The 27,302-nt window shown below is 49.7% G+C and overlaps 1 long non-coding RNA gene across 1 annotated transcript; it reads right to left on the reverse strand.

The window, feature by feature from the left end:
* Positions 1–6,958: 6,958 nt before the first annotated feature.
* LOC119158054 lies at positions 6,959–26,979 on the reverse strand. The gene is made up of 3 exons (XR_005107743.1): positions 26,968–26,979; positions 19,801–19,803; positions 6,959–7,569 (listed from the first exon to the last, which is right to left on the reverse strand). It is a non-coding gene; the product is annotated as an uncharacterized LOC119158054 (long non-coding RNA).
* Positions 26,980–27,302: the final 323 nt, after the last annotated feature.

Raw genomic sequence — 27,302 nt, forward strand, 5'->3', positions numbered from 1 at the left:
AGGCTCCCCCGACACCCTTCCTGAAGGGGGGCACGGAGATGGCAGGACCTGCGCTGCCGCCCCCGAAGCCTCATATCTTCAGGAAACAAACACACACCCACACAAAAATGTAACATAAAAGCTTTTGACAGAAACAGAGTTAAGACACCAGAACAAAACAGTGTTGGAGCTTTAGCACTTTGTAAAAATTGCCCTAAACCAGCTGCTGCTTGGGGGATTCCCTTCTGTTAGCGGTTCGGGGAGCACAGAACCAGAACTGCCACATGCACCTCCATGGCAGACCACGGGACTCGGAGCAATTCACAGAGATTTCGGAGTAACAGCGTTTGGTATGCACAGGAGACTTAATTGCTGTGTTCTGGACAGAGTTTAAATGGAGAGACGTCAGGAGAGAAACCAAACAGGAAATTCCAGATCTGACAAGGGTCCATCCTGCGGATCGGAAGGCAGTCAGCCCACCACACTCTAGAAAGCTCCGAGATCTGCAGGGCACAGCCTCCGCACACAGACGGCTTCCCTGACCCCGCCCCGTGGCAAATGGCGATGCAGGTCCTGGAGGAGGAGGAAGGACACCCTTCCCACTGTTTCCATTCCACCAAATACAACAAGGCCCGGAGAACTCCCACTGACCGTCAGGCAGCCAGCGAGCCCTGGCTGCTGAGCACAGCTGGCATCCACAGCTCCCCACCACCACTACCGGATTTGCTGCATCCTGCCAGCATCTCTCACACTGCAACCCTAACTGAGCCAGTTCGGCAGGACCTGCCTTTCTAGAGGTTACAGACCTATGAGATTAGGTAGCACTACTGTCAGGAGCTGGAGCATTGTAATGCAGACCACAAATCAGCAGGAGATTGGCCAGTTCAGTTGCAACCCTACCAAGAATCCTGTCTGCAAAGAAGCATTTCTATAGTCTGCTTCCTATGGAGAGCTCTTGCACAAGCCACATGGGAGGAAACACCAGCAGAAGCTAAAGCACTATTACCTCATCTGTGAAAGTGATTTTTAACCTGTGGTCCACAGATTTCCTTGTGTATACAGATAGAAAACATCCACAGAAAACAAACGAGGAAAAACTGCGCAAGCAGAGGCCAACTTCACCACATTTTTACAGTCTGTGAACCAAGAGACAACAACAGACTCCTGCTCTAAATCTGTGGTCATCAATGCCACACAGGATTTTGTCCACAGTATTTTATATTCTACGAACCAAACACAAGCACGACCTTGCTTGTCAGACTGTTCCCAAACTGAATACAAGTTTGGGGAGAGTTTTTGCTGATACTCAGCATAAGGGTGTGGGGGAATGGGTGGTTTTTAATGTAATTTAACAATATGCTGTTCTCACTGGGTTTTGCTCTAAATAATACATTTAAAGTTACACAAATTCTTTTAAGTCTCCCTTTAAACCTCTCTCATTTACTACAGCTTCATCAAAGTTGCTCTTATCTGAGCATCTGAGCTGCCACTTCAGCTCATGAAATACTCCAAGCAGCACACAGAGCTGGAGCTCTGGCCAGACCAGACTAATAGTCAGGATGATTAGTCCTGACTAATAGCCCTGCCCCCCCACCCGTCTGTACACAGCAGACTCGCGTACGCATCAGCTGACACCTCGGGCTTTAAGGTTTCCTCCCTCAAAGGCTCCAGTCACATCAGCAGCCTGCTGCTGCCCTTGGTCTCCTTCAGCAGAGACTATGGGCAACGTACACTGCTATCTAAACATTACATATTATATATTTATTCCAGTGTTCTCTAGCTCGATTTGAGTCCCCAAGACCTGGAAGACCCTCGCAAGCTCTTGCAGAGCAGCATGCCTGTAACAGACAACAGCCTTTTCCCCATGCATCCACCTGCCTGGCGCACAATGCACGCAACGGTGCTAGCACCTGGGGACTCGATGCACAGACATGCGGTTGATACCTCATCAATTGGGGAAAAAGAGGAAAAAGTATGAAGAGTACTGAAAAGTTGCCACGTAAGTTGCAAAGCAGGCAACACGCCACAGCAGCACTGAACGAATTACATGAATTAATTCAAGCAAAATAAAGTGGAGCAATCTTTTTTCCTGGTTTCATTATCTACCAATTTATTTTCCTTTACTACACAAAGCCATCCATACCTTCATGTGTTCATATTTTCCCTTTATGCTGTTTCCTGCACAATTATGTATGTGTAATTGTGTCCTTGTCCTTGTATGCGTGTCAGATGCATGCGCGTCTACATGCCTTCACTTTTTCCAAGCCCGTCTTCATCCACAACAATGGAAAGTTATCATTTCTGCGATACTACAGATTAACATTAATAGCAGTGCGTTAGAACAGATATGATCCCCCAAGGTGAGAAGAGGATCCCTCTCCCCTGTCCTCCAAATTACTGCTGTTCTTTTTGGGGCTTACTCCTGCACACTCTTTGCAAGTACAATTCCTAAATGCTTTTGCCTAGTAGTTACTTCACAGCTCCCGGTACCCCTTCCCTGCCTGGTGAGCCTCCTACTGCTAAGGGAAGAAAAAACTCCCGCCAGCACCAGAAAGCACTCCAGCAGTTAGAGGGAGGAGGGGGATGTGTCTCCCGTCTGTTCTCACCCTTGCATCAGCAGTAACATCCCCTACACTCACACATCACTCCTGGGCCGCGGGAAGCTGCAGTGGAACAGGACGAAAGCAAGTCAAATCCCTCACGCTGCTGACCACGAGACTGGCATCCTGGGCATACCTGTTTGAAGGTATCCGGGTAGGTTTTTGTCCTATTTTACTTCTGGCAAAGCTTGAGGAAAAGCACTTACAACTACCCACGAAGGCAGAAAGCAACATCTCTCAAAGCAAGCGTGGCAAGGGCGCCTGTGGAAGGACATGGAGGTGCAATGGCGTAATGACCAAAGCTTTCTCACACAGTATCACCTCACAGCATTTCCAGTTCCCACTTTCCTTGCGTTCTATGCCATACACAGCTGTCTGTGGTTGCACTGGGAATAAACAGCGATTTGCTCTGCAATAAAAATAACCTAGTGCACTGCGTGGCATAAGAAAGAAGAGTGCCATAATCCTGTTGCTGAAAGGCTCGATCTTCTTAATCAGCCAGTTTTGGTCACCTTTTTAGTTTTAGCTAACGACACTTCAACACTGCATTGTAACAGCTCTTTCTTGCACCAGCTCTCTCCCACTGAACATTTGTCCTTAGCCATGTGTTTTCTTTAAACTGATCCCAGATCCTTCTGTATTGAGGCTGCATATTCACCCTCCCACAACATGACATCCTCCCTCCCTCCCACCGCTACCTTTTGCACTGACAACTGCAATCCAAATTAAACCAGATCACGTTGGGTGGAAAAAAATAAGTAAGAAACTCCTCATACTTCTGCCAAGAAAAGTTTTGGGAATACCTATGCAGACTTCAAAATGCCATGTGGAACAACAGCACCCCACAAGCGCTTTTAGACAAGAGGCGCTCGGCTCGCCGGCACAGCCAGCTCCCCAGGAAACGGGTCCGGACGAGATCCAACACGCACCTGAGCATCTCCACTATCAAAAGCTCTTGATTGGCAGGAAGGTGCCTGACTGATAGTTGGGCCAAAAGGGTTAGCAGGGCTGATGGGGCGGGAGGGTTAACAGCCTGATTGTAAAATCAATGTAATAAATGCTTGGTAAGTTACAGGAACATGCGGGAAGAGGAGGCCGCGATTGATAAAGGACTGCGGCTTTGATGCTGCACTGGGGACTTGTTTATTGACAAGAAAGCCAATCTCTTCTCCCAGCCAGGCCAGGCAAACCTGCAAGCGCTTACCAATTAATTGGTGGGCTTTTCTGCCTTGGGTTACTTTAACATCTCTGCCCCCACTCACTCCAAGTTAACCAGCTCAAGAGGTGCTACTCCAAAGGAATCTTCCTGCCTCTCCCTCTCCTCAACATGGAGGCAGCCTTCTAGGGCAGGCAGAAAAACCCACAGCTGAAACACGGCCAGCCAGAGCCCCTGGACACAGGCCAAGCCCCTACGCAAAGCAAGGCTCTTCTTGCCCGTTCCACTCATCACCAGAGCTATTCCTAAAGAACGATGCTGAGGGAGGAAGAGGCAAAGAAGTAAGTGTTCCTATTCCCGTAGGAACTGCAGTTATCATCCCTCTAAACTGAAAAGAGCAATTTCCTCGTTAAAGCAAACCAGACTCTAAGCAGGAGTACAACATAGTTACTAGTCTACTACTACGGACCCTGCATCCTCCTCCATCCCAGCCCACCCCAAGTGACCCACGTGGGACAAGGAGAGCTTGCAAGAACAGACAGACCACTGCAGGCTCCACACCTCCCATCCTCTCCCTGCCCCCCGCCCTCTCTGCTCTGTTTATCGGCCAGTCAATAAGAAAAGGTAGTTCTTACTTAAGGAGGCAGAAGTCAACTCGTCAGGTCGATCAGCACTCTGTCTGTAAACATGGTTTCCCGTAAAATCAATGAACTCCAGTTACAGAGAGAACAGCCTGAGTGCTGGAGACTCCCTGTGCTCCCACCGCCCCAGCAGCAGGAAGGGCTCTCCCCGGTCCCTTCTCCAGCCTCGCATGCCACTGCTGCTCCTGCCGCCATGCTCACCGTGCCTCTGGCACACAGCCCACCCAAGCCCCTGCCCCTTCCCCGCAGCACTGCTGCATCTCGCAGCCCCTCCAACCAGATGTGGGATGCAGCTGGAGGATGCAGGCACTGCAGGGCAGGGAGCGCTCCGTCAGGGCAGGAGCATCAGCCACGGCAGCCCAGAGCTGAGCTGCATCTGAATGGCACAGTGCAAACCAAAGCACTGCACTGTGCCCCACACTTTCATCGAGAGTTTCTACTAACCACGGCTGGTAGTTTGCAGCCACGTCTTGTCCAGAATGCAAGCCAAGTCAATCCCCACGTCTCCCCACTGTCACCTCCTCACAGCCCCCCACCCCATCCTCACAAGGACGGATGTGCCATCATACAGTAACGCGTCCACCGTCAAGGAGTGGCTGGTGTTAAAGCAACACCCTTCGCCCCCCGGCAGGCCGGAGGCTCCTGGGGCAGCCCCTGGCCCACACCACCAGCCCTGCTTCCCTCCCAGGGATGCGCAGCGGCAGCGCGGGTGGCAGGGACAGGAGCTGGAGGGAGGAGGGGGTTCCTGCTGTTGCCCAGGTTTCCCGAGAATTAAATATGAACAGCCGTGCTGTGTAATTTTAAATTGTTAATTAGCACAGGGTTAATTAGGCGGCCCTTTCACAAGAGGCTGTTTGGCAGTAAACCAAGACTGGAAGCAATGAGGAAGGAGGAAAACAAAAGGAGAAAGAGACAGTGAGAAACTGTTCCCTCAGCTAATGACCCACATGGCACCATGAAAAAAAGGGTGCTGAGGACAGGGAAAAGATACAAGCAGATGCATTACATCCACGGCCATTACCCTGGAAGATACCCAGTGAGGCACCCCTCCCCCTGCCTATTCCCACAGCCGCACGGTGAGAGAAGTGCTCAACCCTGTAATGAGCAGGGTCTGCTCCTTCAGAGCATCCTGGCAAGCAGCAGACGCTCAAACTCCAGCCAGCTCTTAAACATTCTGCCATGGCTCCAGAGAAGACGGAGCTCACGCAAACGCTCGCAGTCAGCGACTGAGCTTGAGTGGTTCCTGTTGGAGAAACTGCACAACGGCCTCTAAACTTTGTAAATACACACCTACCTGTTGTGCCAACAGACGCTCTATAAATCAATACCATAAATGCAGGCTGAGAGGCTACCCTCGATTAGCTCCAGCACAGGTGCTGGTGATTCAGAGGGCAAGCGGAAAGGGACAGAGGCAGGAGGACAAAGACAGCACAAGGACTAAAGGCGGGTAAGCACACCCCTCCTTACACGCTCGGCTTGGCCTTTTACAATGTCCTCCGAAGGACAGAGCCTGGCAAGCGCTAGTGTTCAGGGCAGCCAACGAGCTCCTGTCTCAAGAACAGCATTCAACAATGCTTGTTTCAGTCTGAAAACTAGGGATAGACCTACCAAAGGTGACCGAGCAGCCAGGTGAACTTCACGATCCCTAGGACCAGGTATGTTCAAAGCTCCCAAGAGCAGGAAGTCCGGGAGGGGGGAAGCAGGGCAATTAGCGTGTCCGTCTGGAGCAGTGACACAATGAACCCAGAGCATCAAAGCTTTGTGTGTCGCTTCCCTGCACCTGGCATGCTACAAAGCACTCCTGTAACACTTAGGAAATCACATGTGGAAAGACAGACATGACAAAACCCATTACCTAGGATCAAAAATTCAAAAATTAAGGAAGAACAGAATGTATGCTGCCAAAGCAACTTTAATTTTGCTCCTGTATGCATATGCATTATGATACTGTCTTTAATTACATGATCACACACTGCCTCACTTAGTAAGCGGGATGGTCACATAAGAGGGTAAAAAGGTTCCATAAGCATGTTGTCACTTTATGAGATTTATACAGCAGCTGTTATCACACAAATATGTAGAAAGTCACTTCCTAGAATAGAAAGATCTTTTTAAATTTCCTAAGCAACAAGGGCTGTATACTTCCAGCTTCATAGTGATACAGAGATAGCTTCAATTCACAGTTTCATAAAATGCTTTCATCTTCCACCTTAAACAGAAGACACAGATTCCAGCTCACTCTCATTCATTAAGGTGCCAGAAAGTAGTAAGAATACCTGCCAGCCTAAGGGAAGCATCAAGGCTTCTGCAACAGGACTTGAAATATTAGGACAAAATTGTACCTATTAGCCAAAATCTAAACATAATAGTGAATGCAGATGCATGGCTTGAAGAATGATTTCTAGTTGAGCGTTTCCATCAACATTTTACAACGTCAGTGCCTTAGGATTCCTCTAATGCAATTCTTAACAAGAAAAACCCTGAAAATACAGATATTTATTTGCCAAGTTCAACATTTTAAAGAAGAAGTTATAAACTAATTTTCCTCTTTCACATAGCAAGTCACATCTTGCACCTTTCCAAGCAAGACCAAGCTGTGTTTTGGCACACACCTGATCACACTGGAGCTGCCTCATCAACAAATGCAGTTTGCTGAATATTCATAATGAGGTATCAGTCTTGCCAAATCCTGAACAAGCTCTGCACCTAGTCTTCTTCCTCTTCTGCGATTAGGTTTTACCAACCAAAAGCCCAAGCTCAGTGCTGACTTCTCCTAGAGCTTCTCTGCAGGCACTTCTCAGTGCCAGACTGCTGTTTCCAGCTGGACACACAGTCACATCCAATGCCACTGCACCAGGAGTGGAATTAGCAAGCCAGACCTGCCTGCTGGTGGAAGAAGGCTCCAACCAACAGTAATCCATGGGTTCCAACACCTGTCCACAAGAGTACTGAGGCTGCAAGTCCTTGCAAACCCGTTTGCTATCCCGGCACAACCAAGAATCCACAGAATCACAGAATCATTTAGGTTGGAAAAGACCCTTAAGATCACTGAGTCCAACTGCTAACCTAACACTACCCAAGTCCACCACTAAACCACGTGCCTAAGTGCCACGTCTACAGGTCTTTTAAACACCTCCAGGGATGGTGACTCCATCACCTCCCCAGGCAGCCGGTTCCAGTGCTGGACAACCCTCTCAGTGAATTCACTTGCCTCTGTGGAAGCCCCTGTAAACACTGCACGTTCTCCCTTCTGAGCGATTCTAGGCAATGGGTCTTGAAGGGCACAAGGTCCCAGAAGAGGATGAGGTAACACACAGTGGTCTACAGAAAGGAAAGATCCATCAGGCACCTCAAAAGGACAGGACAGTCTACTCTCAGCAGGAAGACAACCACATGGAGGGCTTGCCTTTGGCAGCCGACGGTGCTCCAGAACTGGCGTGCTGACAACACAAACAAGTGCTGCACTGCGCACGCTCGTTAACGGGACAGAAAATGCAAGCGCTCTCTTACACACAGGCTCACATGCATAGGCACAGCCAGTTCCTCAGATCTTCACAGGATCATTAGCATAAACAGCTTTTCAAGCAGCAGGAAGCAAAGGAAACTCTGAACAAAACAGGACTGAAAGCTGTAGGGCTCAAGCACTTGGCATGAAACTAAGAGAAAGGGTCTCCTTGAAAAGGTGAACCTTCTACATTATCCACATTTTTTCCTCTGTCCTTCACACCGGCTAAAATTGAGACAATGAAAATAATACAAGATTCAGGCAGCTTTTCAGAAAACATTTTGTTATGAACTATTATTCCAAGTTTTCTGATCCCTTTGAGCCAGCTACTGTACTACACACAAAAGTATTTCTATAATCATCAACCCACTGCCATTGAGAGCAGAGTAATCCAGGAGTGCCAGAGGGTTTCAAGTGAGCAGCTGGGGAAAAGAGCATAAATTCCTCCAGAGAGGCTCTTTGCACCAAAAGTATTTTGTGGCAGAGGTAAACTAGCTTCAGTTGCATTTCTGCACAAAACGAGAGTAAAACACTTGCATAGTTCGTAAGTGGCACGGCATTTGTACACTCCCAGGACAAAGAGCTTGTTTTCAGGTCCTGCACAAACCTCTCCTCTTGTGTAGGACACCACGGAAGTTTCAGATTTTTTTTCCACATTGGTTTGTTTCAAAACACCACACATTCCATGATTCTGCAGTTGTGCAACTCACCCCTTTGCTCTAAAACCCCAACGTTTCTTGTCAAATGCTGTTTCCAGCCTATGCTCCTGCATAAATAACTACATTTGCATCTGGTTTGCATTTTCAGTGCACTGCTGTTGACCTAACTCCAAAACTAACCAAAGAGCTATCGAGGACAAACTGCCTCGATCCATCACATGGACTCCACAGCCCCCCAAGTCCCACCATGCTTTCATGCCTCAGGAAGAGAGCCTTACTGGTCACCCCTTTTGCCACAGTCTGAAGCTTGCCCTTTCCCCCTCCTTCATTTTTACCCTAGCAGCCTGTCCAGTAGCTTGCACCAGTAGGAGCTGCCACAGCTCCGTTTGGGCCACCTGGTCCCCACTACAAAGGACACTTACATCCCTCAGACCTTGCACTAGGCAACACTTACACCCACCCAACAGAGATGCTTGGTAAGAGAGAAGAATTGTTCTGAGTTTCCAACACCCTAAAGATGCATATAAACAAATCCAAGATGGTATTTAAATGGTCAGAGCGCTGTTCCTGAATCCAAGAAGAAAGTGTATTTATAGCAAGACCACAGGACACAAACCACACCAGCAACTCCTGGAAGCGAAGGATTCCAGCTGGCTTTTGTAGCTCTGCTGACAGTTCATCCACCTCCCATCTTCCAGTTACCTAACGCGCTGAGCAACCCCACCCAGTCGGAAACACTTGAGGCATTTGCACTGCTGCTCCCAGAGACAACTCTTACAAACCACCACTGCCAAGCCTCAACCAGCCCTGCAACACGACTTCAGGAGCGGACACCGCCAGCCCGGGACGGCCCAGCCCGAGAAGCTAACGCTGCGCTGCTAGACCCTGCTCTCCGCACAGTGCTCTTCGCACGCAGGCTCACACGCCTAGGGAAGAAGTCCTGCCAACACTCCCTCCTTCCACTGATTTACCCAAACAACATGTGTGTTCCAGACTAGTGTCAAGGGCCAGGCAGAGGGTAAGAGTTAGATTCATAAGTCATGTGAATCTCCTCTGCCAGGGCTCTGATCCAGTCCTTGTTAGGAAACAGACACGCTGCTGGTCCCGGGCTCAGTCACTCTTTCCCACCCTTTGGGAAGGCCAATGCTTTGGGCAAGGAGAGCAGGCTCAGCAGCATTAGGTCATTCAGTAACCATTCCGCTTGCTACTTAAGACAAACACCGTGGCTCTCAGATACATTAGTTCTGAATTACACCAGCATTGCAAATCTCCATTACAAAGGTCACCAGGATGTGTGCTCAGATCAGTCATTCCGTGTTTTGGTAAGGAGCAAATTTTACCAGTCACAGCTGTATCGCTGGAGGATAACCTAAAAAACCCAGAGCACTAAAACAGGTAAAGAAACCTGCCAGCAAGACTGGGACACGTTCCTGTTTGGAGTGCCTTTTTAGCAAACTTCTAGCAGATCCAAGCAGTTCCATGCTCCTGTAAACAGAGCATCCGCACACTCATCTGCTACCGAAACAGTGCTCTGCTCTAGACTTCAGATATAACCTAAGCATTTTCTTTCTTTATCTGGTCAAAATAAACCCTCCTGATTGGAGCAACCAACAGGAGTCAATAACTACACGCCGCTAGACGGCTCAAAGTCTCAAGTTCACGCTCTCCCTACTCCACAGTATGCAGCCATTCTATCAGCTGCTACGTCCCTGAAACACTTCAGAACAAACACGTCTCTTGTGAAAGTTTAACCATCTCACAAGGGAGAGCTGACACAGATAGGATAAATACGTGTTTCAAAGCATATACCCGGCGGAATGCTAAGACTCCAGAACTCGGCGAGGACCGTGCCACAGCACACCTGCGAGGGATGCAGGCACCTTTGGAGACGGGGAAGGAAGCCACTACACACACTTCTCCAGACCTCCAGGACTGAAAGTGTTACTCTGCTGCTTGGCCTCTTGCTAATTGTGGGTTTTATTTTTATTTCCTATTACCCTCTTGCACGCTTGATGAGATTATCTTACCGGAACTGACACAGCTGGAGGCTGTAGCCATACATGGAGCCTCTCAGGAGGCAATGCAATTTTATTTTCATTGATCAGAAATCAGCAGGGCAGTAAATGATGGGAAATTCCATTAGGAGAAATACTGGGCCCTGAGACCCAACTGTCTAGGTACACCCAAATCCCAGAAAGTCCCGTCCTTCCATGAGGTCCCACCTGGATGCTGACATGGTCATCTTTCTTCCTCCCAAAATGGAGTAAGCCACTAACCTGATATTCTGAATCGCCGACTGCTCTGCCGGAAGCGGAGGCAATGCTGTCAAACACCCCCAAGGGTTCAATTAGCTGAGACAAAGTCTTTGGTACCCGCAGCAGCGTTCAGCTCCCCCATCTCAGCCTGGCAGGCTGCTGCGGGGCTGGTGGGGTTGCACAGCAGGTACCTGATGCCACAGCCGCAGCTGCTGCTCTCACAGGCCAGGCAGAGGCCAGGTGGGTGTGAGATGCGCCAGCACGCCAGTGCGTCAGCCGGTTCTCGGGTAGTCACAGCAGAGCCAGAAGCAGCCGAGGGGATGTCCAGGGCGTGCTCCCCTTCCAGTCCCATCCGGAGCCCAGGTCCCTGGCAAAGCATTACAACTTCACTGCAGAGGGAACGGCCTTCCTTCTGCGCGGGCAGGGGTCTCGGGGCACGCACTGCTCGGGGGAAACCCCTTCTGACAAAGCACTGCACAATACACAAGCCCAAATTCATTTGAGCCCAAACAGAGAATCACATCTCAAACCTTCTGTTTTAAGATACCATGTACACAGAATACGCACTCACTTCCACGTTCCTGGATCAAAATCCTACCATCAAGCCTCTCTGATTAAAATCTGGCTTTGACCTGCCCTGGTGTTAATTTCTGCGCATGCCTAGGTTGAAAGCAGAGTCCTTTGCCTCCTGCAGCAGGACAGACAAGCCCCACCAGTAGAGCACGGGTTAACAGAAGCTGACCGCAGCACAGTTGTTAAGGTAATCAATACCAGTGAGATACTAAAGCAGCATAAGCCACATTATTGATTGCCAAGCAGATGATAAAACTGTTTATTATGATAATTGTAGGGTGACTGCAGGATGCGCCTAGTGCTGTCTTGAGCTTTTTACAAAAATAAGAATTGCCAGAGCATAACCTTCTGTCTGAAGCCCTTCTGAACCTCAGCAAGTCCTCCACACTCTACTCTGCCAAAGCTGCAACCCCGAGCCACCTCCACCTCCAAGCTACTGCTTGGACAGAGGTCACATTACTAGACACAGACCCTCTACTATGTAACACGCATACACCCCACACTGTGGTCACACTCTTAGAAAAGCCGCCCCCCCCCCCCCCTTGGCTGGAGCACCCCCTTCCAGGGAAGCAAGAGCTCAAATACCAAAACTTGTAACTTCAGATCTGGGTCCAAAACTTGTAACTTCAGATCTGGGTCCTCCTTCTGATCAGCTGAAAATCAGAACTCAACTTCCCACTCCAAAACATTTTCTTCAGTTTTTCAATTGCTTTCTTCTCTACTCCAGGCTTTCTATAGTTTTCTACATAATTTTAAGAAGGTTTAACAGAGTTTTCCCCTGCATGGCCTAAATTATCATGCAATGCGTTAAGAACTCCTTTTGAGAAGGCTGAACTCCAGATATACTTGGTTTGGGAGACCCACCTCTGCACAGCACTGGGTATGCATGCACACAGCCCGTACCTCAAAAGCAAGTGACACGCAGCAGCTTGTCATCCTGCCACCGGGTGCCTGCAAGATGAGCAACTGATCTGCCAGCGTAAAGCAAGACAGAATTTTGATTCTCAAGTCGCTTCAAATACCAAAGGGTTTCCCTTGAATTAAACACAGTAACAGGCATGAACTGGCCTTCAGAAGATAAGCAAAACACAAACTGCCAGATTCTGTCTACTCTGGCAAAAGCACCTATTACTGCTCCATCAGCAGGAGCAGGAACGGAAGCTATAACATAACCGGGCTCCACGTTGCCACCACTGCCAAATGACAGCTGAAAGTGAGTTTAACAAGGGCTGAAGCTCCAGGGTTCTGTCAGCAGCTTTACGGGCCGTAATTATGGAGTATGGCTCCCATTATCTCCCAGTATGGACAGGGCTCTGACAGCTTCATCTCAGTATTAACCCAAAGGACCATATGCTATGGACTGCAGGCAGTACTCAGTGCAAACTCCACAGTTCTGGCTGGCTGCTTTCATGCAGTCTGGGTTGCTTTCTCTAAGGGATCACAGTCAATGTTTGCAAAATAAACTTTACAGCAGTCAGAGCAGTCTTACTGCGGGCTGGCCTCAACCTGGTCTAGACTACAGATGGTGCTTCTGACTAATGCTCTGGCCCTTCCTCCTCCTCTTAATGCCTTGTCTCATCAGCATCAGAATGACCTCCCTACTCCCTGGGGCCTCCTCCCTCACCCCCCCATTCCCTGCCGCCTCCCCACTTTTAAAAGGCTTCCTCCATACACATAGTCAGCAAAAGATTCTCAAGCCAAGTTCTTCAGGGTGAAAGACAAAACCTTACACATCCTCTCAAGCCTTTCATCCTTTCGCTGCTGAACCAACCCCTTCTTTCTAGCCTGGTCTTTGCCATGCACATCTGTATCACAGGAGACTGGCGAGGATGGCATTTTACCTTTCCAGCTGGCTTGCAGAGCAGTTAAAAGGTTAACGATGGAATCAACAATGTGATTGAAACCGGCATTCCGATGAGCAAATACATCACACCACACAGCCACTGCTTTAGAGGCCGGAGATTTGGACACATACTTCTAAAAACTTGTCCTCTGTCTGCCCAAATACCGGTGATGGGCTGCAGAGCCTCATGAAACTCATCTCAGAGGCCTCAGGGGGCTGGGGCTGCTCTTTCAGCCTCTCATCAGTAATTCTGAATATAATCAAGATGAAAACAACCCTTTCTCACTAAAATCTAGACAAGGGAGGAGACCTCCCTTCCTACCACCCTTTGAAAAGGCCAGCCTCCAACTTTCCCCTCCCGCCAGGGTCAGAAAGAGCAGAAGTCAACTGCCGTGAGCACCAAGCACCAGCGCATCAGGTCCTCCAAGACAAGGGACCCTTTGTTGTTGCTAGAAAATCTGCCATCATTTACAGCCAAGTCCAGCTGCACACCTGCAAGCCTTCTGAAAGCTGACTTCTCCGTCTGAAGCACTAACAACCAGCACCAACTGAAGCCCCTCAATTCTGTACGTGACACTGTGTTTTACGCACACTTCTCAGCCGCGCAGCCAGCGCGGCGCCAGCATTGCACAGCAGCCAGCACATCGCAAGGCACGGCCCCACGCAGCAGAGCCCAGCGGGGTCCTCCCTGGGAGGCCCACCCAACACTGCTGAGCACACTCCAGGACACAGCATGGAGGCACTTCTCTGAAGCCTTACTGGGATTTATTTTTCACTCCCTCCTGTTCTAGAAAATGATGATTCGGTCTTAAACGATTTTGTTCTACCCTCCATACAACAGGAGAAAGTGGGCGACATTGCAACAAGGGACAGCGCACCTAAATAGCTTAAGTTGTCAAGGAGGGACAAGTACCAAACGTTGAGGCAGTAAATCCTCTGGTCACCTATGGAAAGCTCCACAGAACATATCAACTTTCTAGCAGTAGAAACAGCCTTTCTTACAGCACAAAAGTCAAGTAACAGTCCTGAAGATGACTACTAAGCAGCCAGCCCATCCTTTGGACACCCACACTTTCCCACCAAGGCCTGGAAAGGTCTCCAGTTACAGTCAGCAAGCCCAGGCAATGGGAGAGACAGACCAATCTTTTAAATGCAAAACAAAAACCCCCTAACACAGCAACCAAAAAGGGTCGACGAAATTTCAAGTGGTCTTTGTCTTCTGTGTTGTTAATACCTCCGTGCTCAGAAACCCGCTGCAGAAAGCCTCTTAAGCCAGAGACTAACCTTAGCTGAGCAACTCCCAGCTCCCCCATGTAAACCACTTTAGAACTAGGCATGGTAATTAGTGCCGTAACGGTAACGGCAGTTGCTAACCACGGTGGACCTAGACAACAAAGACTCATCAGCTAAGATTGCTGGGGATTGTAACCTACACATGCAAAAGGCTCTGCTTGTACTAAAAAAGGGGAAAAAAATAAACCAACAAAACCCCCTCTTCATCAGTTAAATCACAGCACCTTCCAGGTCACTAATGAACTACAGCTGAGAAATAGGATAAAACAGCTCCACAATATGGGATTTTTTTCCCCCAGGATGACTGCAGCAGTGACAGAGTGAAGCTACTGGAAGCCACCAGGACACACAGGACTGTAAAGTAACCATATGACTCTGCTGTGGATCAAGCAATGCTTGCACCTCACTGCTTTCGGCGTTATTTATCATTCGTTCTGTAACAGCATCTGAAGGCTCCAGCAATGCTGGACTATCCCGTGGTCAGCAGCGGTTTGCTTACTGCTCCAGGTCCCAGGCTTAGGGTAGTCCCAGCCTCGGTGCTCCGACTCCGCTCCACCTTCACGCACCCCCCGTGCACTTGCTCAGCAGCGGCGGCTCCATCCAGCCGATGTGAGCTTTGCACTGCACCTCCACACTTGACCAAGACTGACGCACCCCCCACCCCCCCCACCCCACCCCATTCGTTAATGCAGAACAAGCTGCCCAGCCCAGGATCCAGCCCCCTTCCCCAGCCCCCCTGGATATGCAGCTCTGAGGATGCTAGCTGGCACTCCTGCAGAGAAGCCAGCGACAGCAGATCGGTGCCCCAATACCACTTACTTTTCCTGAAAACCATCTGTTTTCATTATCACTACTACTTTTAATTGGTACTTTACAGCAGCCTTAAGCCCTCCCAGCTGAAGGAAAGTTCTGCTCCTAAACGAACAATTAGAAGGTGCACCAAGGGAATTTTTTTCTCATCTTCAGAAAAGAGTTTCCCAGCACAGCGAAAAGGCAAGCCACCCGGTCAAATGGAACTCCCTTGAAGGGGTATCCTCAGGTGCTGCTCAAAGCCTGCAGGTGACCCTGGGATTCCCACTGCATGAGCAGGCTACTGAAGTCGGGAACTTGAAATACTGAACTTCAGCATTACTAATGAAGGAGTCTTAATGCCTTTGCCCTGCATCGCTTGCTGAACTGCCTCCTCTTCCTCACCTGGTCACAATAATTGCCCTGAGTAAAATCAAAGATTCTAATGCCCATCTCACTTGTGGAAGGCCCCTGACACAACTTAATTTGCTCAAGAGTTCAGGTCAAGTGCAAGTTGAAAAGACAGGGCCCTATTAAATGCATAAGAAAATATGTCCACATGAAGCATCATTACTAGAAACATGGTCTCCTGATCAAGCGCTTCTCTGAAAAACCAGCAATGAGAAACATCCACAAAAAAGCCGCAAGAGGCGGCTTTAGCCATTTTCAAGAAAGCAGAAAGACAGGGAGGTGAAATGCCAGAAGGATGCTGTGGGAAGGGGCTGTCCCACGGGCCACCCGCACCTCCCCAGCACCTGTGCACAGCACAGCAACAGATTCAAGGCTTTAATTAGAAACAAGCCACGAAGCTCCAAAACTTTTCAGTCAACACTGATCAAAACCACATCTATCGGCCCCCTCTGTAGTTCAGTCGGGGCTGGTATTCTACCATCACGCTGCTCCCAAAGCCCCCCACACTTGGGCAGTCCTCCGGGAACCTGCGCCCTCGGCAGGCACCCCACTCCCGCCCCAGGAGGACAGAACCCCCAAGGAAAGGTGACCAAGATGCTTCCCCCTCGTCTTTCCCAAATCCAGTCCCACTCTCAGATTACCAAAGGACCAAAATTTATCATGTACGTGAACTCCTGTAAAAGTCCAAAAATCTAACGCAGGTGAAAGGAAGAGGCGAAGAACTAATGAAGTGACCAACAGAACAGCTCTGCCTGCTGAAGCCAAGGGGCACGTTTTGCTCTTTCCGTCAGTTTCTCCATATCCCATTAAGTGCCACCCAAGCAGAAGCTGCTCAACAACTCCACATTTATTACAATTTGGACTTGTATATGGAATACAAGACTTGCATTTGAGAAGAGTATTCCAGAACAATTTTGAGAATCCTGAAGTCCACAGAATGACAAGGCTTAAATCAACACTAATACCATTTACACGCAAATTTGTCATCCTTTAAGTCACCTGAGGTTCCCTTGCTCTCCTTTGCATTTTCCACCTTCCTCTCACTCTACAGCAACTTTCTCCCCTCACAGCCCCTTTCCAAGCACTGAGTTAAATTCCAGGTCAGTGAAACTCCTTGGTAGATGTGAAATAAACTATTTATTTACTTAACCTTTGTTTACACCTCCTGTCTCAGAAAATTTACTTAACCTACAAAGATGGGAAGTCATCTACAGTTTGTAGCCTGGTAATGGACAGAACCACCAGCACCAGAAGACCCCTGGGCTCCGGTGGGAACCACCGGCGAGCAGGAGCCTGCAGAGCCGAACCAGGGGAGCCAGCGCTGGGTCCTGCGCCCGCACCACTCCGAGCGCCAGCTCCATGCCCAACGCCCCTGCCCTTCCCTCCCCACGCCATGCCACTTCTGCGCTTCAGAACAGCTTTTTTTCTGTCCAGCAGTTGAGATCCAGTAAGGACACCCCATGCTGCTATCTTCACTGCCCCAACCTGGCGGAGGGCAGAGGACTGACACACCGTAAGGCCTGGCACCAGTCACTAGCACCATGCAGGGTACTGGGCCCGCGCACGGACAGGGGTCCCTGCCTGGCTCAGCCCACCCCCTTGCTCCACGTTCAAGCATTCCCCAGCTCTCCAACATCTGTCTCCGGAGAAGGGGAAGCGAACGCTTCCAGTGCCCAATGAGTCCAGATACCGATCAGACCACAACGCAACAAGGGGGGGAAGGACACAAAACAATTAATTCTTGGCTCCTTGTTTTAGCTCTAGGCAAGGGAAGGTGCATGGCAGAGCAAGAGGAGACTGGAACAGACCGCGGCTGGGACATGTTCCAAGAGCCCCAGGGGCGACAGCGCTGGCTCCCAACCCCAGAAACATGGGGCTCCTCTCCAACAGGTGAGGGCTCAGTCGGGCTCCTCGGGCACAGGGAACAACAAAAGCCTCTCGGGCAAGATTTCTTCCAACTCTTCTGTGCCCAGGCCAAATGGCAAGAAGACCCTCAGTGAGAACAGGGCTAAGCTATCAGACAGACCCATCTTCTGCCACCAGGTCTGCATGCAGCCTCCTCCACATCTCCCCTCCAAAAAGGCAACGCTTTCCCTGCCAGACAACTTACAGAAAAGCCTCACAACTGCAGGGGTTTATGCTGTTTGGGGGGGGTTGCGATCTGTCCGGCTGTATGTTCTCCCCTCGGACAAAATGACGTGGTCCCTGCACACCAGGACATGCCACCAGGGTCAGGACTGCCGCAGTGGCAATGGGAGCGAGCATAGGTGCTCGCCCAAGGTGACATGAAATGCCTGGCTTGCCTTTTGAGCTAAATCCTGGCAGTAATCTACAGGTTAATTGTCCAATACAATGAACGTCTCTGTGATCTCAGACTTCTGCCACTGAAAGCACTTAAACCACTGCTTCTAGAGCAAAGGAAAAATCTCGGTAAGATGAGCATTGCACGGCTGAACTGCTCAGCAGCTTTCTAAAATGCATCTGGGGAACACGCATACCCCCAGCAGTCTCACCTCAGCTGGGACAGCGGGAAAGAAAAACTGAAGAAAGCAAAAAGGAAAACAAGCACACAGATGTGCACCGAGCCTGTCTGCAGAAAGTGAACTTCAGAGTCTCACAGGAAAGCTACCCTACACGTGTGGTAGAAGGGCAACTGGATTACCTGTGCTCCCTTGTTTAACCAGCCCCAGCAATGCAAAGTGACGCCGTGGGATCTCAGAAGGACCCGGACCAGTGCAGCTTCCACCAAGGCGCGACCTCTCCCAGCATGGCAAGCAGGCACATAAACGAACCTATGCAACACAGCATGCAAAACCCCTTCAGGTTCATGAGAAAGTCAACTGAGTAACTGAAATAGAAATGAAGCGTCGAAGTACAAATAATTTCTCACTCTTCAAGCATTTTCTCAAAGAAAAATAAGCAAAACCACAAATAAGTAAAACGTTTAGGTGGAAAAGAAAAAAAACCTTGTTCAACAACTGAACTAATGTATGCACAGAAAAGGAGGGAGCTGGAAGAGGACACAACATGAGAAATCCCCCACTTCTACATCATAAGCAATCTGAACAGGAGGCCTGAAATCCAGTTTCCACTTCTAAAGGTAGCTTATTTCTTTCCCTTTGTCAAAGTTCAAAATAAAAAAGACATGCGAAACTCTTGCCTAAACCATACTCAACTGCTGGCCATGCCAGTGTGCTACAGGGAGAATACAAGATCACTATGTATGTACCACGACCATGGCCAACACTTCTGAAGGTGGCAGAAGTCAGACAGGTCACCTTTACTAAATGGAAAAAATTAAAAATCTCTCAGTCATAAAATAGTCTGGAACAATCTGCAGCTTTTTCAAGACTTGTAACTTCATTATCACAAGTCAATGAAGATGCATTTACTCTCCAACAGTCTCCTCATGAAAAACGAGGGCACATCGGTCCAACTTTAACCACATCCCGCCCACGCTGAGAGCAGAATTAGTCTTTTTTACCAGAATTTACACATTTATTTCCTCAACCTTGAAATCCCATGGATCATCCGTGGGCATTCTGACACACCTGCTCCACGCCAGACACATGTACCACCAGCAATTACACAAAAAAGCCTAAATTATCCCTTGAACTGCCTACACCTGAGGGCTAGAGGAGACTGTGTTTTCTCTTGCAGCATCTGTAAGAGAAGGGAGCTGCAGCATGGAGGAGACCCTGCTCCACGGCTGAGGGCATCCAGCACCACCCGAGAGGCAGCAACAAAACAGGGGAGAGAGGAAGAAGACGCTTCTTCCTCCCACCTAGAAGATGGAGGCACACTGCTGGCAGGCTCAGGACCAGAGCTAGCCCCCGATGGACCCCTTTGCCGAGGTACCTGGGGTCACATTCAAGGCTGCCCTACCCACCTCCCGCTGCCCACTGCTGTGGCTCTGGGCGACTGCAGGAGTTTGAAAGCATGAAACAAGCACGAGAGACCTGGGCCATTTCAAGGAGGGTCTAAAGGTGATCATCCAGCAGAAGAGCTTCTATGGAGCATGCTGCTCTGCAGTAATTACCCAGGAATACCTCCCTGCTCAGGCACCCTCCTAGGAGCCACAGGAAAGAAACACAACTTTCTCCAGAAATCAGCATTTATTTTTGAAGTGTAGAAAGCAAAGAGAAGAACAATTCCAGTACAGAGGGCAGAAGAGCTTCAAGAAGAAAAATCACCACAAAATAACTGGTTTAATTTTACCATAGAGACAAGAGCAGTAGATCCCACTACTTAGGAAGCCCGATTGCTCATTGTGTAGAAAATCCTGGGTTAGTAATAACAATACAGAAAGAAGCAATATGATTTTTCTGTAGAGAGGAAAAAGGCGGCAATATACAAGACATCACAAGGAGAAGTTTAAGAGAAAATTCAATATGGTAAACAGCAAGTGACTTTAAAAAAAGCCAGAAGAGATGTTAAATGATAAAGTTGTTCCTTATTTTTCTTTCAAAATCCAAATCCCAAATGCAAAGCAATTTTTCTTTCAAAAGTAAAACCCCAATTGGGAAAGGCTTAATTAAAGCAGCCTTCTTCAAAGGTTTGTAGAAGAGGCAACATGAAAAGAAGGGGGAAAGCAGAGTTTAAACCACAGGAAGGTTTTGTTCTTCATTACGACACTCCTCTCGGAGCCCCACAACACCCCACGGCCACCCAGGGCTGCAGGGGCTGACGCCGGCCGGCGCTGTGCTGAGCCTGCCCATCGCGCCGGTGGGATCCAACCTGCCAAGGGAATGCACTGCCGTCGCTCCAGCAGCAGTCCGGCGGGCTCTGCCCAACACAGAAATACCCCTGAACCACCTCAAAACGCACTCATCCCAGAAACACCCGGGGCCCGCGCTGACGTCCTGCGGCCGCCCCTCCGGAGCCCTCTGGACCATGGAAAAGCTTTTGTCCGTCACCTCTTTTCCTGTCTGCCTCTAAGCAGAGCAGAACTGTCACAGCACTAGATTCAAAGCCAAAGCATCCCTCCTAACTCAACCACCACGAGGACCATGCTTCAGCGAGACCTTTCAGAGACCCATGGAAGCCTGAGAACATTTAGCAATATTCCCTGATCTCACAGCCGAGCGGGTCGAAAGGCTGCCAAGAAACCTCACCTGGGAAGCTTCATCTCATCACCCAAGCTGTTCCCTTTGAACTATGTCCTTCTGTGGCTCCTTCCTTTCTCCTGCTCTCCCCCTTCCCTAGACGCCAGGCAGAGGTACCAGCTCAAGTCAGACAAAGAACAAAGCCGCTTCCAAAACAAGTCTCTAATTTACAAACTCTCTTCCTCACCCGCACATCCCTTCCCTACACCAGGCAGGGAGAAGCAGCAGGTATCCTGCCACTTGCTTGCAGGCAAGGTTTTAACTACCTGGGTAAACGAGGATAAGGAGATACCTTCAGGAAGCAAGGCCTAAAGGAATGATTGTATCAGCCTTTCATGCACAGGCGGCCAGGCTGGATGAATGACCGCAGTTGTGCGTCAGCTCTATCCAAGAGGATCAGTCTGGAAGGGAGGCTGAGTAGCAGTTTGCACACTTTATCACAAGCCTTTACACTCTGTTTATCAATAAAAATAGGAAATACATTATTTTCAAGCCACGGGTTATTACAGATCTATTCCTGTTAAAACGCTGAGGAATTTACAGATAGCTTTCCCACTAAAAATAAAAATCAAAAAAACCCAACAAAACCAACAGAGGTGCATTTTAATATCCTTTTTTACATTACTCCATGCATTAGTTAAAGACTGAACGAGAGCGCTGGAACAGTGTGCACGCAACATCCAGCATACTTCTCCCCCTCCACAAGCTGCCACTGTGCCCATGCCGTGCCCGTGCAAACCGAGTCACCGGCTCTGGCCCGGGAGCGGGAGCTGCAGGTGAGCCCGGGTCAGCTCTGAAGTCTCTCACATCACTGAATGCCCTCCTGACACAGCAGCTCTGCTTCACGCTGGAGAGGTGGAGCAAGGAGAGGCCAGCAGCTTGCGGATGTGAAGAAGTCCATTGCGGATGCGAAGAAAAGCTGAACTTGAACCCAAATGGCCAGCACCAAAAACGCTTGGCAATTTTTCTCTCTCATCTGAGCTTTTCTCCCCTCTTGCACATGTGCTTTGGTAACAGCGATACGCTGGCTGCTTGGGAACCATACCTCTGGGAAGGTCAAACCCGGTATGCCCCCTGCTTACATGCTGGTACCACCCCCCGACACACAGATGTGGGGGACTTCCTGACCGGCAGGCTCATCCTACATGTCCTTCCCCTTACGCTCAGTTCGATTCAGCTCTAACTTCTCAGCGATACCACGAGCCAAACCGTAGCAGGAGGCAGCTGGCGCCTGGCCAGCCTGCATTTGATCTCCCAGCTCCAAGGGGACATAAAACCAGCCGTCAACACTTTGAAACCTGTCCAACCCATGACAGTAGCGTTTGGTAGACTACGCAGCTTGTCTCTTGCCACAGATGATGCAAGACCCTTTCCCGGGCTCTCTGTAATCTGCACCTACACACACATCAATGTGCCATCTCTTCAGACCTCAACCAAATCTTCTCCTTGCCTCTAACTCTTAAAGAGGTTTGATAAGTTAAAGACGTGTTACAAATAACATTTCCTTAACTCTGTTTTAACATCATTTCCTGATATGGGCTACACATTACTGCAGATGATCCTACGGATGACTCTCCACCCTATTTAAAATATCTCTGGTAGTAACAGCAAATGCTGGCATTAAAAGATACAGCTGGGAACAAGCTATACAATTAAAACCCAATTTTAACACACCACAGAAAGTGGGAATGAGAAGGAAGATGAAAACTAACCCTGCATGACTACACTTTTTCCAAGGAGTAGAGTTCCAGAAAACAAATCAGCTTATCAGTATTTCGCAGAGGCAGATGTTATCCGCAAGATACACGCACGCCCTGGACCTCTGTGATCTCTGACCAGCCAGTTATTTGGGTAACGCAGCATGCCCTGCGCCCCCTGGCCCACCCCACGCATGGGCACGTGCCCTCGGTTCTACAGGAGGTCCCAGGAGCTCACTGCTGCTCGCGGCGCATCAGCAGACCTCCGGCAACCATGGAACAGCTGCTCCTCGCCGTGCTCACAAGAGATGCCAAGTTCAATGCTCTGAAAGCAAAGCTGAAAACCAGTTCCTTTTTCTGAAGGGGGAGATGAACTTGGCTGCGACCACTCTCCTGCGCTTGAATCGCATGATGGAAGACTGTGGCGGGCCAGCCCTAGCCCTGCCCGAAAGCCAGCGTAACGGCTCCAAATTCCCCAGAGGACCAATGACGTAAGGGAATTTCCTGGGTGTGATCACACAGCAGCAGAAACCAGAGTTCCTACCCTCTGTTCTTCTGAAGCTACACACTGAGGACCTGAAGATCTGACCAAAAATTGGAATTTAAGGGTTCCCTGGGTCTCACTGCAGCCTCTTCAGGCAAGGAAACTGCGTGGCTGGCTGTGCTAGTCATGAAATAAGATAAGCTTTCTGGTAGCAGCCTGAGTCAGAGGACAACCCTTGGGGCAGTCCTGAGTCTAAGATCCTCTGACAAGGAAGAAGCTGATGCATTGTAGACTGTCAAATCACTGGTGCTGGGGTCCAAGATGACAGTGACTGATTTTCTTTTTAATCATAAGCTGCAGTTGCCAGAATGACCCATCACAGCCACAGCTCAGACTACATATCAAGCACTGCTGGTGTTGTGAGCTTCTTGCAGAAATGAGATGTAGTGCAAATCAGAAGCTGGCATGCGTGCACTGCCAGGAACACCAGCAACAGCAGCCAGCTTTAAAAGATCAAGGAGGTCCAGATGCAAGGAAGCTGCTGAACCTCAGGAACATGCAAGGCCAAAGGCACCAGAACACACAGTGGGACAAAGTATCCAGTGACCCTGTGCACTAGAGGTCACGTCCACAAATGCAAAAAAATTTTAGAAAATTAGCAATAAAAAGTGAAAACAAAGCTAAAAGCAAGAGCAGGAAAAAATGTCAGAGCAAACCCACCACTGCCAGCTGTGCAGAGGAGCTTCCCACCACACACCGCAGGTACTCACGCGCTGGCCTGCGCACACAGCAGGTGCTGAACATGCCCGAAACCCTTGGGGTAAAGATATTTCTGGTCCTGACCTCTTGCTGCCTTCCACCCACCACCGGCCGCCTGTTTGGGAGATCCCTATAGAGAAGCACATCTGCTTTAGGACGATTTGTGTTCTTTCAAATCTTTCAATTATTATAATCTATTTCATTTCAGTTTCCATAATTCATTTTACTAATTTACTTCTTGTTTAAAGTCTCATTCAGATTAAAGGATGGAGAAAAGACAAATCTCATGCTTACTGTTAAGCCCAGGGCGCAGCAGCACAGCCCTCTGTCCCCGTCCCTGCCTCGCACACGGCTCCCACCCCGCTGACCCACAAGCGCTGTGAAGCGGGAGGAGGGTGGTGGGACAGTGCAGTGTCCCAGCGCTCTGCCCACGCCCCCCCAGTCTAAAACTGAGCCCACAGCTGGGGACAGGACTACAGCTCCCTGCACTGGGATGCACGCAGCCATGCTTCCCAAAGCTCTGAGGCAAAGCTTCCCGAAATGGTGCCGGAGGGGGCCAGGAGGGAGCAGTGCTCTGCCCTCCCCTGCGGCAGCCCCGGCACCGGGGGACACAGGCTGCCCCTTTGCCAGCTGGGCACCTGATGCAGGTTTACATCACGCACTTCTGGCTTTTTAGGGCTGTATCCAGCCCATGTGCAGGACTCTAGCAGGTCCACAACCCTTGGCTAGTAAGTAACCCCCAATGACTGAAGGTTCAACTACTTTCCCAGCCATATCAGCTGAGTACGAGCCTTTCCAAACCAGAAACAGCCCCTGTCCAGGGTGACCCAACCTTTCTTCAGGGAGACTGAGTGGAAACCAGGAGCACAGTGGCACCGCTCCGGGACAGACACCCTCAGCCCTGTAACCACACAGCAGGCTTATTCATCAGGTTCCCCACTAGCCAACATGATTCATGCCTCCTTCAAAACCAGCAACTTACCTAAGCCCCAAAACATGCCTCCCACTAAATTAAGGAATGTGTGTGGCTCTGTTCACTCCAGGGACAGACCTTCTGCTGTTCAGAAGACTGAGAGGTATGAAGGAGCCATCCCAAAAGAGCAGCACTCAGCTACAGGGAGCTACAGCTCAGACAACTGAAAACAACCTCAGAATCAAGCCAAAAAAACCTGCCTTCCACATGCACTGGCCTTGCGGCAAGGCCCACAGTGCAACGTGTATTTCATCTGGAAGTTTGACTGCAAAGGGAGGAAAGATATCCCACACAATCAGGCAACTATTAATAACGAAAACCTGGTATTTAGCAAGGGAGGCATTAAAGTTAATGCACATATCACAGGTGCTGGATCTTCAGCCGCTTATCCCAAGAGGCAGAGAAGCTCCCACGCTCAGATCCCATCAGACCCCAGTATGGGATTTATTGTGGGATCAGAAGAATGTCTGGTCCATGTTGTAGCTTGCTGGGAGAGAACAGGGCCTTAGGATGGGCTGAAAAGCTTCTACCAAAGGGTATGAGGAACTACACTTGAACTGCCCACCCATCGGCACTCCTTGGGCTCATGAGTTCCCAGACTCCAGAAAATCCAAAAGTAATGAAATGTAAGCATAGACAAAGCCTGAAAACTTTTAAGTCCTTTCCTAGCATACACCTCAGAGTAACACGAGCAACCTTCTGCCAGATAAGAACAAGTAGTTACCGTTAGCTGACACCTTAGCAAAGTGTGCAAAGAAATAAATACCTAAATTGCAGATGAAATACCTACCTATACTTGAATTCAGGTCACTCAGCTCCATGGCATTTGAATCTAACTGAAGACATCCCTGCTCACTGCAGGAGGGTTGGACTGGATCACCTTTAAAGGCCCTTTCCAACCCAAGCCACTCTGTGATTCTATGAACGCGCAAGTGGAGACTCACCCTGCTGCCATGCAGACCCCCCTTTCCAGAGAGCCTGAACCTGCCCACACGAGCCACAGCTGCTCGCAGGGCACATTTCTTTTCATATCAGACTGTGCCAGGCCTGGAAAAAATGGAAACCCTCTTTTGACAGCCTTCAGCTGCCAAACGCAGCCCTCTGAGGCACTGACGCTGCCCTGCACTTGGCCTTTTCTACCTGCCCTCTGGCAGAGCCAGCACTGAGCCCCCAGCTTCCCAGTGCTCGTTGACACCAACAAGAACAAGCCCACCCCACCCACCAGAAGCCACCGCTCTCCAGACTCTCCTCTCCGCCTTGGGCATCTCGAGGCACTCAAAGGCACCAGCAAACCAGGACTTGCCAGCATTTGCCCAGACCGCTGGGAGCTGCGCAGCAAGGACTGGCACCAGTCAGGCACTGGTTTTGCAGATAACAAGTTCTGGCCAGAGGGAGAAGGACCATCAGAATGTCCCCCCTCCGTTTCCACGCACCCGACCCGAGAGAAAGGTGCTGCAAGGAACCACCAGCACATGCAGAAACACTGTTAGCAGGGAAGATCCGACACCAACTGGGCCCCACTCTTCCCAGCATCTGCACTAGAGTCTCTCCCCAGCCCCGACCGTCACCTCTCTCTGCTCATCCAGACCTTCCCTGCACGGTCCCAAGCCAGGATTTAAACAAAGGAAAAGCAGTCCTGCACCAACACTCTCCTGTCCGCCTTCCCACAGCAGGTGATACGCCTTACCTCCTCTCGTCCCAACAAAACGATTGGATCTACAGTGGCAAAAAAATATCCTGCATTTGACAAACATTTTTCACAACTGGGGCTACAGCTACTTTCACAATGAACAGTGCAAAATTTTCCAAATTACACCGAAATCATTTCCTCTCATAAGACGACATATCGTACAAACAGCAGAGCCTGGCAACCTCCTGCTGCTATTAACCATGAACAGCTGAGCTCGCTCTGCTTACCAAAATCCTGTGAAAACCTCACCTTCCCCTCCCCTGCCCCTCACTCCCAGGGAAACCATTCACCTCAACTGCAAAGATACCATCCCCCTTCCTATTTTCTCTTAATGTTCCATGATTTGAGCTAGTAATTACAGCTGTCATAGAGTCACAGAACGGTTTGGGTCAGAAGGGACCTTAAAGACCATCTAGTCCCCCCCCGCCAGGGGCAGGGGCACCTGCCATAGCCCAGGCTGCCCCCAGCCCCGTCCAGCCTGGCCTGGGACACTGCCAGGGATGGGGCACCCACAGCTGCTCCAGGCAGCCTGGGCCAGCGCCTCGCCGCCCTCACGGGGAAGAATTTCTTCCTCGTGTCTCATCTAAATCCACCCTGAGGAACTGGAGCAAGACACCTATAGGCTCAGACTTCCCCAAGCTCACAAATGCATCTTGAGTTACATATCCAGGCTTCTCCTGTTCAAGCATATGGTGTGTGTGTACACAAAAAAACTTAACCAAGACCCCCAGGACTAATACCTCCATTTTCATCTAAGATACATGGGGGAGGCGGGGAGTGGAAAGCATCAAGGCCAGGACATCTACATCTAAGAAGGAAGGGGTACAGTAACAGAGCTGGCGTTAACTAAAGAGGAAGCAAAACTTGAAAATATTATGCCTGAATATATA

The sequence above is a fragment of the Falco rusticolus genome, chromosome 15 (assembly GCF_015220075.1).
Source record: "Falco rusticolus isolate bFalRus1 chromosome 15, bFalRus1.pri, whole genome shotgun sequence".
Taxonomy (NCBI): domain Eukaryota; kingdom Metazoa; phylum Chordata; class Aves; order Falconiformes; family Falconidae; genus Falco; species Falco rusticolus.